Source organism: Protopterus annectens, chromosome 8.part0 (genome assembly GCF_019279795.1).
Source record: "Protopterus annectens isolate FY-2018-M chromosome 8.part0, PAN1.0, whole genome shotgun sequence".
In the NCBI taxonomy this organism is placed as follows: Eukaryota; Metazoa; Chordata; order Ceratodontiformes; family Protopteridae; genus Protopterus; species Protopterus annectens.
Window position 1 is genome coordinate 1,040,564,711 of NC_056741.1, and position 14,768 is coordinate 1,040,579,478.

General features: G+C 45.4%; 1 protein-coding gene across 1 annotated transcript in view; it reads left to right on the forward strand.

The window, feature by feature from the left end:
• The window catches only part of VPS72 (vacuolar protein sorting 72 homolog), a 512,443-nt gene that overhangs the window by 217,114 nt on the left and 280,561 nt on the right, over positions 1 to 14,768 (forward strand). The window lies entirely within an intron of this gene.

Below are 14,768 nucleotides of genomic sequence, written 5' to 3' on the forward strand. Positions count from 1 at the left end.
TTTAAATATAGTTTCCCAAGGATACAGATTCCACTTCCACTCCTTATCAACCCCAAACTGTTGGCCAGCCCTACTCCCAAATCAGTGGGCAAAGGCTCAAAAGCAAGTTCTCTCTCTTCTAAGCATCAGGGCTATTCAACCTGTCCCAGAAGAAGAATGGGGGCAAGGTTTCTACTCAAGAATTTTCCTGGTACCCAGAAAAGACAAATCCTGGTGTCCTATCCTGGATCTGTCTATCCTAAACACTTTTTGGTAATCCCAAAATTCAAAATGCTAACTCATCAGCTGCTTCCCATGCTAGGCAAAAATGCCTGGTTGGCAACACTGGATTTAAAGGAAGCCTACCTGCACATCCCAATAAGGGAATCTTGCAGAAGATACCTATGCTTCACAGCAGGCTACATGCACTGTTAGTTCTCTGCACTGCACTTTGGCTTATCTACTGCGCCCAGGGTATTGACAAAGTGCCTAGCTCCAGTCATTGCATTTTGCAGGCAAAGAAATATTCAAATATACCCATACGTGGACAATTGTCTAATTCAGGCAGAAAGCACTATTAAATCATCTGGCATTTGTAAAGAAATTACTAACTTCTCTGGAGTACACCATAAACGAAAAGAAATTACATCTAGTACCCTGCCAACAAATTGTATTCCTGGGACCAAGCTTGAATACAACTTCCCAGATGGCCTACCTCACGCCAGAGAAACAAGTTCATTTTATAGCCTATTTCAAACTACTGGACACAAAGACCCAGCTATCTGCAAGGAAAATACTAAAAGCCCAGGGGTTCATGGCCTCTTGCATTCTATTAATTCCATATGCAAGACTGCATATGAGGAAACTCTAACGGTATCTAAAAAGCCTATGGTGTCAACATTCTCAAGACCTAGAATCAATGATTCCTATCATACCTTGTCTAAAGATAGAGTTCCTTTGGTGGGCAGAGACCTGCCACCAAAACAAGGGACTGCCATTCACTCTACTCCCTGCTGCCCAAACCCTAACAACAGACGCATCAGACTATGCATGGGGGGCTCACTTGGCAGGGCAGTGCATTCAGGGCAAATGGAACCAGAGTCAAATGCACCTGCATATCAATCAGAAAGAAATGTTAGCTGTACAGAATGCTCTGATAGCCTTCAAGGACCACATCCTTCCAGGACAATTATTGGTAAAGACGGACAACACCACTGTTATGTGGTACATAAACAAGCAGGGGGGAACCCACTCATACCCTCTCTGCAGACTAGCCATGGCTCTGTGGAACACAGCCTTGAGCTACCAAGTGCACATACAAGCTCAATTCCTGCCAGGCAAGCTAAATACACCGGCAGATGACCTAAGCAGAAATCTCATGGACCCACAAGAGTGGAAACTGGAACCAAAGATAATTCAACATGTTGAGAAACAAATGGGGGAGCCCAGAGATAGACCTTTTTGCCTCCCCTCAGAACTACCAATTGGACAAATTCTGCACAAGGACTCCCCACAGACAAGCTTGGAAAGTGGATGCCCTGCCTTTTCCCCTCTGCCTCTCCTCTCCAAAGTGCTACTAAAGATCAAACAGGACAAACCAAGGACAATACTGATTGCACCAGACTGGCCACGCCAACACTGGTACCCCCTCTTGTGCAGTGTGCCACTGTTGGAACCATGGCACTTGCCTCAGACCCCTGCCCTGCTGTCCCAGCAGGAGTGCCAGATTTTGCACTCACAGCTTCAAACCCTGAACCTTGCAACGTGGCTCATTACTTGATCTCTCCCTTATCATCCCTCATTAAGAAAATGATGGATGTCATTCTGGAGGCAAGGAGGCCTAGTACTCGAAAATCCTTTGCTGAAAAATGGGAAAGATTCTGTTCCTGGAGCCAGACTCAGGGGATGGGCACAACAGTGCCCAGTTTACCACATATTCTTTAATATTTAACTGAGATGCTTCACAAGGGCCTTTCCTTTTCTTCCACCAAAATTCATGCATTAGCCATTTCAGCACATTATAGTACAGAGCCACCCCTCTTTTCTCATCCACTGCTGAAGCAATTCCTCAGAGGGGCCAATAACTTAAGACCACCCAATAGAGTCCGTATTCCAGCCTGGGACCTTACCTTTGTATTGGAAAAGCTCACTCTACCTCCCTTTGAGCCAGCTGCAAATGTAGTGTTGAAATCCCTTTCTTGGAAAACGGCCTTCCTTCTAGCCATCACTTCAGCAAGAACGGTGTCTGAATTACAGGCCCTCATGGCAGTGGAGCCTTTCATGCGGACAGGGTGTCCCTCAGGACCAGTCCTTCTTTTATGCCCAAGGTGGTATCCCGTGGGACCCTTGATCAGTCCATTAATTTGCCAACCTTCTTTTCTAATCCACAGAACAAAGGGGAACGAATACTGTACTCCTTGGATGTGCACAGACAACTTAGATTTTACTTGGATGGACTAAGTCTCTCATGAAGTCTGAGCAGCTGCTGGTTGCATTTACTGCAGGGGCAGAGGAGAAAGCCATTTCAAAGCAAACCATTTCTAAGTGGATAGACCATTGCATTCATTTCTGCTGTAAGCACCATGGAAAACCTACCCCACAGGGGATAAGACCTCATTCTACCAGGGCTGCATCTACTTCTATAGCCTTTCTCAGAGGTGTCTCTACCAGGGACATCCTAGAAGCTGCTACCTGGAGTTCTGTACATACCTTCACCAAGCATTACCACTTGCCAATTTTTTTCTAAATCCAGAGCTGGCTTTACCACTGCAGTCTTGCAGGGCCTTATAGCTGGTCCTAATGCTAATTGCCTCCTCCCATCCTTAGCTTTGGGAATCCACCCATATTTGATGACTGTAACATTGAAAGACGAAGAACATAGTACAGTTGTGTACACTTACCATAAGTGTAGATGTTAGAGTGTATTCACTGTTGCAGTCCTGGTTACCCTCCCTCCAGCCCCCTGACTTCTATTGACTATACCTCTGTTCTTGTTTACTATGCTTAAAGCTTTCTCGTGTATTTGCTTTTTGTTGGAGGTGTAACCTTCTATATAATTGCTTCCCATTATGGGGGCACCTGACATCTGGGGCTGGAAAAACTGATGTAATGGCATTGGCTGCATGCTTTATACCCATGACTACCTGACATCATGGAAGATTAGACCACAACTGATGCAGAACCCCAGACTTTGATAAGCAGGCCGACTGAGGGCTACCTGCAAGCAGATAACCCAAATGTGATGACTGCAACAGTGAATACACTGGAACATCTACATTTATGGTAAGTGTACACAACTGTACTTTGTACAGTCTCGCTGTTCATTCTTCACTGATGGGTTCAGAGCCGATCCATTGGCTCCTACACGGCCGTTAGCAAAGCTCAAAGTTTACCAGTAGCTCGAGACCAAGCCCCTTACCCCATGATGCACTGCTGGAATTACCCCAGATCTAGTTTACTGCAGCACAGATCTCAGTGGTTCCAGTTTGCTCGAGCCTTTTTTGACACACAAATTGCTTTTCGCAAGTTTTTTTCAAAACTTCTTTAACTTTTATAGATAGCTCAGTTATATATTAAGCTCCTGTATTTGTCTCTTTTGACCTATTCCCTTGGTGCTTCATAGCTTAGCATATTTGTAGCAGCCTCGTGTTAGGCCTAGTTATTCAGTGTGTGTGTTTCTTCTATATATATAAGTACTGTGTGTTATATTTTTCATAGTGTAGATAGTGTACTGTTACATTTTCAGTAGAGTTGGCCTCTTTTCCCCAGGCCATTGTTGGAGTGTGCTTCGTATTTAAAATTTTACTTTGAGCCTAAGGATAGTTTTTACTTTTAGGCTGTATTAAACTGTTGGCTCCTCTTTTTCTCTGGGCAATTGTTATACAGTGTTGGTTATTTAAAAGTGTTATCTTGAGCCTAGGATAGTTATTTCTCTAGGTTGTACTAGACTGTATAGTCTGTGTATTACTTATATAGTTAAGCCTAGTTCTTTACTATTATGCCTGAGAAAAAGACAAGCAGCCAAAGTCTGGATTCAAAAAATGTCCAAACTGCGGGCAAAAGATGTCTCTCACTGATGGGCACATTCAGTGCATGTATTATTTGGGTGCGGTGCACTTGCCGGAGTCCTGCAGCATTTGCCAGTCCTTTTCTTCAAGGGTTCTTTTGAAGAGGAAAAGGAAGTTTGTCGATCGAGGTTTGCTGAAGCATCCTTTTACTGAAGCTTTGGCTGACCATGATGGGGCCAGCAAGTCCTCTAAATCGTCAAAATCCTCTAGGACTCCAAAGCATCTAAAAAGTCTAAGTAGAGGATTCCGGGATTTTGGCTCCACAGCTCTTGGAGCTGAGTGTCTCTTCATTTCGGAGCCGGCCCACAATTTTGGAGTCTGTGTCTGAGAGGACCTGTATCTCCATTCCTCTAGATCTTCTGTCAGCCTCTCTGATTTGGATATGGACTGATTGGTGCAGAAGCTCTTACGGGCACCTGGCCTTGCCAAATTGTTGTTGGCTCTGACCCCAACATCAGAACCGAAGACTACCATCCTGGATTTGACTAATCTTCCTCTGAGCAGTACCGGATCTTCTAAGCCGACCTGCTGTTTGTTGGAGCTTTTGGAGCCAAGACCTGCTCTGGTGTCATCGGTTCCATCTACTCTGATGTCCTAGGCGCCGACCCGGGACTCTACGGGCCGACACTCTCCTGTCGGGTCCAGGGAGGATAGTCGCACCAACTCTTCCTCTCGGGGCCTTGGCTTGGATGAGCTCAACTCCTACCTCCAGCTCGGAGCCCACTGCCTCAGTGCGGGAGGGGATGGTGGTTCCCTCGGGTCTGTCGACTCCTCCTCATCGGAGCCGTGATGCTTTTGAAGCCATGAGGACTGCCTTGTCTCCAAAGACATCCTCGACACCAGGTCTGGCCTTTTCTTCCCCCAAAACGCCTGTGTCCGCTTCTGCCTCAATCGTCCTGGCTAGACGTAGAGACCCTGAGCCTCAGGTAGCCCCACAGGGCGCCCCTTGCTCTTCCAAGACCTCCTCAGAGGCTCCTACTGAGGAGCTCCCCAGAAAGAGATTGTGTAAGAGGAGACACTTGGACTCCCCACAGAAGTCTTTGACATCTGAGACTGACTTGGATGAGTCAGAAGGGTCCCCACGATCCCCCTCTGAGGATGCCTCCTTTGCGGAGATACTCGAGATCTTTAGGCAGAGGGGTGATTGGCAGTCCAAATGCCCTACTGAAGACGTGTCAGTTCTCCTGAAGGCTTTTGGGTCTCAACCTTCCACCTCTTGGGTGTCTCCGCCCTTCAATAAGCTCATGCAGCTAGTCTCTCGAAGGGCATGGGAGTCACCGAGTCCATGGAGCCTATCCCTCAGAGGCCCAACAAGTTCATTTCTGCCCCTGTAGATAGACTTTTTGTCCAAGGGAGTCCCTGTTGATGCCCTGGTGGTGGCGGCGCCACCAAGAAGGAAATGTCTGAGACTTCCTCGTCGATCCATCCTCCTAACAGAGAGTCCAGGATCATGGATCGATATGGGAAACGCATGTTTACTTCAGTGACTTTTACACTCCGATCCCTGAACTATTTGACCCACTTCACCAGACTGCAAAGAGATTCCCTTAAGGAGTTGGGAGATACTCTTCAGGATACTGTAGCTGCAGGGGCTTCTGATAAGGTTGCCGCCCAGCTCGCTACTCTAAGTTCCATCGTGAACTCGTCCATGTGTCTCATATCATATGCAGCTGATGGGACGAGGGCAGCGGGTACAGGAGTTGCGCTAAGACAGCATTCCTGGATGTACTTGTGTTCCTTCGCAGAGCCCTTTAAGTCTTCAGTTGTCAGCACCCCTTTTGATGGCTCATCTCTCTTTGGGCCCAAAGTGAAGGAAACATAGGTGTGAGCAAGAGGGAAAGACTCTGTCTGCCGTCTGAGTCCATTTTTCCACCCCTACTCAGCCATACCCCAAAGGTCAACGGGGAGGGCAAATGTGGTTCCGAAAAGCCCAAGGAGCCTTTCAGGACACACGTGGTCAACCCCCCTCTAGGGGCAGAAGAGGGGGTAACAATGGAAGACGCCACCCTCGCGGCAGAGGAGGTCCACAGCACCAGGGTGACAGAGATCACTTCTCTGGTCAACCCTATCAGCGCTCCTGAAGGGAGACCCGACTGTCCTGCTCTGGAGGCAGTCAGGGGTCGCTTATCTTTGTACCCAGACGCCTGGCAAGATATAACAAACGACAGCTGGGTACAATGTATTATTTCCAGAGGGTATTTCATACCGTTCTCCACCCACCCCACGCCCCCAAGGAGAGTTCCGGATGTTCCACCCAGTTACAGGGAACAAGCCACTATAGAGGTCCGCAAGTTGCTAGAAAAAAGTCATCTAGCCAGTCACAGCAGACCAAATAGGATCCGGAACTTACTCAAGATTCTTTTTGGACCTCAGCAGACTCGACCAGTTTGTAAAGAAAGAGAAGTTCCAGATGGTCACACTATAGTCAATACTTCCCTTTTTAGGGAGAGACAGTTGGATGTGCTAGATAGATCTCAAGGTTGTGTACTACCACATAAAAATGGCCAGGCTATCCAGAGATCATTTGCATTTCCGACTGGGAGCCAGTCATTATCAATTTTGAGTCGTGCCCTTTGGTCTCACTACAGCCTCCAGAGTGTTCAATTGCATGGCAGTGGTCACGGCTCATCTGAGGCATCTAGGATTCCTGGTGTTTCCGTACCTAGACGATTGGCTCCTTACCTCCACCACCAGGCATCAACTTATTCAGGCAAGGGAATACACTCTGCCATCACTTAGGCATTACAATCAACTCAGAAAAATCTGCCTTGTTGCCATCGTAGCATATTGTCTTTATAGGGAAAGAGTAAGACACTTCAACCACCACTTACCGATTAGCAATCGAGAGAGTTTTTCTCCTTTGCCAGCATGTTAGCTCATTAGTGTTGAAGGGCAGTGTACCAGCTGCAAAAGTCTTAAAACTATTAGGTTTGATGGCTGCAGCGATCTTGGCCATACCATTAGCATGGATGCGTATGCGGATTCTTCAATGGCTGCTGTTTACCCAGTGGTCCTATCAGGAACTTCCAATGAGTCATATGATTTTGATTACAAACTCTTGCAAGAGAGATCTCCAGTGGTGGTTGACGTCCCTTCATGTAACTATAGGATGTCCCTTCGTTCTTACCCCCTCCAGTAGCCACTGTTACCACGGATGCTTCCGTGATGGGGGGGGGGGCATTTTCAGAGAATGATTGCCCAAGGCACATGGACGGATCACGAGTCACACCTGCATATCAATTTTCTGCAGATGAGAGCAGTACTTCTGGCGTTGCAGTACTTTCAAGGACTCTCTTCCTCTAGGGGCGGTTGCAATTCAGACAGACAAAACATGTCTGTATTCTGGTACTTGAACGAGCAAGGCGGGACCAAGTCTTACCCCCCTTTGCTGAGAAGCCCTCAGAGTTTGGCAGTGGGCTGTCTCCTCCCAGCGCTTTCTGTTGGCAACACACACGCTGGGGAGATCCAATGTGAAAGCAGACAAACTGAGCAGGGCACTTTTGTTGCCACGTGAGTGGTCCCTCAAACAAGAGATTGCGGACAGGATTTTCCGCAAATGGGGCCAGCCTTGCTGCAATCTTTTTGCCAGCCATGTTAACATGAAATGCAGAAGCTACTCTGCCCTGATTCCCCCTCCGGGACAACCCCAGAGAGATGTACTCGTACACGATTGTCCCCCGGGTCTCCTCTATGCATTCCCTCCAATCCCTCTTATACCCAGACTTCTACAGAAAGCAATGTTGCTGTGATGGACCATCATACTCATAGCCCCTCACTGGCCTCGGCAGATTTGTTTCCCATTTCTTCATCATCATCTATTGGAGGATCCATGGATTCTGGACTCAGTTCCAGACTTTCTGACACATCCGTCGGGGGGCCTCCATCCTTCATTGCAGTCACTGAAGCTCACAGCTTGGCTGCTCCAGTTCCCCTCATAGCCAGGCTTCATGATCTTTCTGATGAGACGAGGCAGATTCTCTTGTCTCATAAACCGTCCACCAGAAGACTATATCTTAGTAAGTGGAAGAGATTTTCCATATGGGCTTCTAAGCAGAACATTGATCCTTATCAAGGCCCTTTGACGTCCATTTTAGAATTCTTGACTAAGATTTTTAATGAAAGAGCTGCAGCTGCTACAGTTCGGGTCCAGTTGGCTCTGAGTGGACGGGCTAAACATAATGTCCCATAAGTTGTCCAAGGCTTTTCTCAAAGGAACCTTCCACATGAGGCCTCCAGTGAAAACTCTTTATTCTCCTTGGAATCTAAACTTTATGCTGTCTCGCATAATTCTTCCCCCATTTGAACCAGCATCATCTTGTGATTTCAAATATTTATCATGGAAAACCATATTTCTAGTGGCTATTACTTCTGCCCACAGTGTGTCAGAACTTCAAGCCTTATCTGTCAGCCCTCCTTATTTGATTTTTCATGCTGATAAGAGTATCTCTTAGGACAAACCCCTCCTTTTTACCCAAAGTTTGTTCTGAATCCAGTATCAACCAAGTCATTGAGTTGCCAGTCTTCTTCCCTAACCATTCCAACAAATTAGAGTACATGCTGCACAAACTTGACATTCACAGACAGCTCAGATATTATTTGGACAGAACAAAAGAGGTTAGAAAATCAGACCAGCTCTTTGTGTCTTTCTCTGAAGCCAGAACAGGTAGACCAGTGCCTAAAACACCGCTTTCTAAATGGCTATCTGATTGTATCACTTTTGTTTTTGCAGCTGCTAATATGCCCTTACTACATAAGATTAAAGCTCTTTCTACCAGAGCAGTTTCTACGTCTTCTGCATTTCAAGCCAAATTGCCCCTTGATAACATTTGTGCTGCAGCCACTTGGTCTAAACCTCATACCTTTATCACTCACTACAGAGTTGATAAGGCCTCCAAGGACAGGGCTTCCTTTGGGTCTGTTGTCCTGAAGAATTTACTCCCATGAGCCACCCGAGATTGAGGGTCCTAGGGACGCTACCCATCAGTGAAGAATGAATGGCGAGATTGAACAACTTCACATTAAGAAGTTATGTACTCACCATAACATTCCATGTGAGTTGTTCATCTCACCATCATTCTTACGTCCCTCCCTGCATCCTCCACCTGGCTGATAGTTAACCTAGAGGCTGGTCTCATTCTGGTTATTCAATCCTTTTCTCTTGGGAGAGTAGTTCTCTTACAGGGATATGGTACACGCAGCAAACAAGATCTGAGGTAATTCCAGCAGTGCATCATGGGATAAGGGGCTTGGTCTCGAGCTACTGGTAAACCTTGAGCTTTGCTAACAGCCGTGTCAGAGCCGATGGATCGGCTCCGAACCCATCAGTGAAGAATGATGGCGAGATGGAACAACTCACATGGAACGCTATGGTGAGTACATAACTTATTATAATACATCTGCTGCACTCCATCCAGAGCTGCTGCATTTGGTTCTGTTATGAGGCATTATTCTTGGCTTCATTGTCAGGTTGTAATTGATGACTTCAAGGCCAAATTATTGGATAATAAAAAAATAATTTTCACCCTGCTGCTGCACTTTTTCAATCTCTCCAGGATACAGGCAAAGCCTTGCAGGAATTGAAACATTTTTGTTTCTCCTGTTGTAAAGTTTCAGAGGAATTACCCTTCCATCGTACAACTGGATGATCATATTAAAGGGATAGTTGGCAGCAAACCTGGCTTTAGCTTCCGGAATGTTATGTCCTTGAAAAGGTAGATATGTTGCGGACCTCCTAATGACCGTTCTGATTTTGCTCCCAGGTTTGATAAGTTTGGGACTTTTTGTTGCTCCTGCAAAGCCTGTATCTACATCTCTAGAACTGATTCTTTCTGTCACCCTCAGACTGTCTCTGTTTACAGATTTAAACTGAGAGCTGATTGCAAAACTCAATTTAGTGTATCTTGCTACTTGCGCGGAGTGCTGTAATTTTCATGTAGGCAAGACTAATATGCTGTTTAAAGATAAAATGCTGAAGCATCGTAGTGATATTAGGTTGAAAATTCAACTAATGCTCTTGCTAAGCACATCAAGGATTGCCCAGGATATTGTTTTAAATTTTTGGCTATACAACTGGTACTTAAGGATAAAAGGGGAGGTGACTGTGCATAGTACAGAAATGGCAGAGATGAGATGGATAGTGAAGTTACAAGCTGATAGACTGCTTGGCTTGAATGCATTTGTCACTTTAAAGCCTGCATTGAGAGCACGCCAGTTGCTTCATTAATTGCCCTATTAAGTACTTCTGTTGTAAGATCCTGATTGGCTAGATTGTTAATGATTGTTAGTCTTCTTTTTTTAGGCTTTGTCTTTGTGTTAGAGTAGTAGATCTGATGAAGGGCTGATAGCCTGAAAGTGCTTATCTGTTTTTTTGTTATTTTATTAAAGTGCTTTTAAACTGGCCTTGGCTGTGTTGACACCATTTTTTTCTTATTCTACTTTGAATTACCCTTCCACATCTGCTTTTGTTTCCAGACAGTCTTGCCCTTCTCCCAAGGATAAAAAAGGTTCTAAATCTGTATCTCATGCTAAATGTACACAGAGCCCTATATCCCAGAAACCTGCTTTCCAGGACAAGCCAGGTTCCAGTTCACAATTTGCTTCTGTTTTTCCTTGGCAAGGTTCCTTTGTCCCTTCGTCTTTCCCTGTCTCTTCCAAATTAGTTAAGGATCACAACAGCTTATTGGGTTCTCTCCATATCCACCTGTGATATTTCATGGTTTAGAAGCCTCAACCTCCCTTTCTAGGTGTTCCTCATCCTCCTTGAGAACAGCTTCCTTTATTTCCAGAGGTGCTTCATTCTCTATAACCCAGGGCACCATTCAAGCTGTGCCTCCTGCCAGGAAGGGTGTTTTCTTATTCCAGAATGTATCTGGTTCCCGGGAAGGAGTGCACCTGAAGACCAATTCTGGACCTTTTTCAGCTCAACACATTTCTCAAGGTCCCCTCCTTCTGATTGTTGTCTCTTCAGATTTTATTTCCTCCTCTTATTGCCTTTCTGGTCTCTCTGGATCTCAGGGTTTTGCTTATTTTCATATCCTCATCAATTTCCTTTTCAGAAATTGTTTGCATTTCTCGGTTTCTTCCTTGCATTTTCATTTCTTTGCTTTGCCCTTTGGCCTCTCTGCTGCCCCAAGGGTATTCACAAAATGCCTAATTCCTGTCATTGCTTTTTGCAGGATGAGAGGGGTTCAGATCTTTCCTTATCTGGATGATCTGCTCATTCAAGCTATGTCCCTCGAGGCTCTGCTTCAGGATCTCCAGTTCACTGTATCCCAGCTGTAGAGTCTGGGGTTCACCGTAAACTTTCAAAGATTAGTTTTGACTCCTTATCAGGATCACGTTTTTCCTTGGTTGCTGGATCCAGACATCCTCTTGCTGGCATCTCTGCCTGCCCCCAAGTCTCTCTCTGTGCCTTTTCCGGTCTCTCCTTCTGGATTCGGTCATGGCCAGGGACTTTCTCAGATTCCTCGGGTTTATGGCTTCTACCATTCCCATGCTGCCTTTAGCCAGTCTCCATATGAGGAAGCTTCAGTGGTGCCTCAAGTCGATGGCACCACCTGGAATTTCTGGTTTCCTTTCATCTTTGTCTGAAGCTTGAGCTTTTACTGGTGGCTTCATCAACTTTCTCTGAAACCGGGGCTTCCTTTCCAGTCTCCATTTCTTTCTCAAGTAGTCTTTACAGTACAGATGCCGCAGAAAAGAGGTGGGGAGTTTATTTTGGCTCTCTCAAGGTTCAGGGTCTCTGGATTCATCAGAAGTCTGACCACATCAACATCAAGGAGATGTGGGCTCTATTTCTAGCTCTTCAGGCATTTCATGCCCTATTTCATCCCGCACTCTGCAGTAACAGTACCACAGTGATGTGGTGTATCAACAAGCAAGGGGGTGCAAGATACTGCCTCCTTTGCCGGGTAGCTCCTCGTGTCTGGGGTCTAGCTGTCCAGTATCAGGTAACTCTTCAGGCAGTTTACATTCCCTCAGAGCACAATCTTGTGGCAGACTCTTTGTGCAGGTCCATCACACAGCTCACAAATGGATGCTTCACAGAGGTGTGTTTCTGGGATTTTTCCATTGGTGGGGTATTCTTCAGGTAGATATTTCTGCCTCCCCTCTGAACAGGCAACTTCATTTACTCTGTTACAGAGTTCCATGTCCTCTGGATTGTAAAGTGGACGCCCTGTCTTGTCCTTGGAAGAGGATGTGTCTATATGCCTTCCCTCCCCTTCCTCTGCTTCCAGGAGTCTTGCACAGTATCAGGAAAGACTCCCCCCAAAGTCTTGCTAGTGACTCCCTCTTGGTCCAGATGGCATTCGTTCCCCTTCTTTCTCACTTGGCCATGGGTAGTCACCACAAGTTACCTCACCAGGTAGACCTTCTCACACAGGACAACGTGTCTCTTATCCATCCTCACTTGACAACTCTGCAGCTGATGCTGTGGGTAATAGGGTTTTGATCCGTTTTAGGCACCTCTTTTCTAAGAATGTGCTTTGGGTCCTGTAGAAGGCCAGGAAATTATATTTGTCCAGGTGGAAGAGATTTTGTCTGGTTCCTCTCTGGAAACGAGGACCCCTTATCTCTGCAGGTTCCTATGGTTCTTTTTTATTTGTGTGATCTGCTCCGTGCTGGTTTGGCATATTCTTCAGCTGAAGGTCAACTGTCAGCAGTTTCTACTTGTCTGTTCTTGGGTCCTCCTCTGGCTTCTAGATTTGAAGTCAAACAATTTCTTAAATGTGTCCTTTGTGTTGGGCCTCTCAGGAAGTCAATTCCGCCTTCCTGGGACCTCAGTTTTGTTCTTGAAAAATTGCCTCTGGCTCCTCTTGAGCCTGCTGCTTCAGCTTTCTTTCAGCATTGTACTTGGAAGATTGTTCTTTTAGCCCTTGCTTCAGCTAAGACAGTGTCTGAGCTTCAGGCTCTCATGTCTGTTCCTCCCTTTTTAGTCTTTCACAGAAACAGGGTATCTCTTCATACTAATCATTCTTTTTTGCCCAAGGTGGTCAGTAATTGTCTCTTACTCAGTCTATTCATTTGCCTTCCTTTATTCCTTCTCTGCAGTTTGCCATTGAGAAGATTCTTCACACCTTGGATTTGCATAGACAGCTCAGATATTATTTCGATAAAACTAAAGTTACTTGCAAGTGTGGGCAGCTTTTTTCTTTTCATACCAGGTCTTTGGGTTTAGCTGTTTTGAAACAGACCATCTCTTCTTGGATTTCTAAAGCCATTTTTTGTGTGTTCTTTTTATAGCAAATGTCTTTCCTCTTAAATAAAGGCTTATTATATGAGAGCCATTGCTTCCTCTGGTGATTTTTTTTTCTAAGGGGCCAGATACCAATTCCTTCCCTGAGGCTGCTAAGGGGCTTTAGTTCATACCTTCACTAAGCATTATAAGGTGGCTATTATTTACAAGGCTACAGCTGGCTTTGCCAGGGCTATTCTCCATGGGTTTCTAGGAGGCCTTTAATGCCCTTCTCCTCTCAGGTTTCTTCATTATCTTTTGTACTCTCCCTTATGTTAGAAGTAATGCAACAGTGATATAGAAAGACGCAAGTGCAGTTGTATAAAATCTTACCATCACAGTATTTGCCCTTTTCAGTGTTGTAGTATTCGCTCTCTCCTCCTTGCCCTCCTGGCTGAAGGATTCGTCTGTCTCTTGTCTGTTTCTGAATGCTCATGTTCCTCCTGGTACCTAGGAACATTCTGCTCCTCCGGGGACTTTTTATTTTGGTGGTGCATACGTCTGTATGTCACCTTTGTGTTCTACACTCTGAATCTTAAGTGTGATGTATGGTGCCTGTAGATACTAAAGGCTTTGGCATATACTGCTAGGTCATTGAGCTGTCCTTGGCAGGAGGTCCCTTACATTAGGAATACGGCAACAGTGAAGACAAAGACATCTGCTGTTATGGTAAAATTTTACTCAACTGTACTTTCCATCCTGCCTTTTTGGGCATTCCTCGACCTTCTCGATAACAGCTGTGTCATTTCCCAGAGGTTCTTCACTGTCTTTTGGCTCGGGGCACAATTCAAAGCCATGCCTCTCACCCAGATAGGGATGGGATTTTATTCCAGAATCTTTTTGGTCCCACAAAAGGTGTGTACATGGAGACCAATTCTTGATCTTTCCCTGCTGAACACCTTTCTCAAGTTTCCTTCCTTTGGATGTTATCCCTTCAGACATTGTTTCCTTCTCTTCCACTGGCCTTTCTGGTATCTCAAGGATGCAGCAACAAAATAAGTCAAAGCACAACCATCCGCATACAAACAGGTTTATTATGAGCCAGGCTTTCGAGTCAAAGCTCTTTTTCAAGAAGAAACACTTCATAAAACCACACAATAAATATCCAATACCAGCCAATCAAAAAACATATACAATTACCTCGTTAAGAAGATCATTAAAAATCAATGCTTCATTGCAAAAAATCATAAACAAAAAAAAATATTTAGAAATATATAAGAATATATAAAGCTTAACTAACATATGATTGCTTCAACTTTAAAATAGGATGTTCTGTAGTCCTATCTCGCCTTCATTCTTACATATGGGTTTGGAGCCGATCCTCGGCTCCGACTCGGCCGATTACAAAGTTCGAAGTCTCATTTGATCCGTGGCAAGGTAGGTATCCCATAGTGCACTAGTAAGATTCCCCAGATCTCATTTGGTGCGTCTACGAGTTCAGAAGTGCTCTCTTTCTTGGCCATGGCTAAGTTGGATTTTTCTGCATT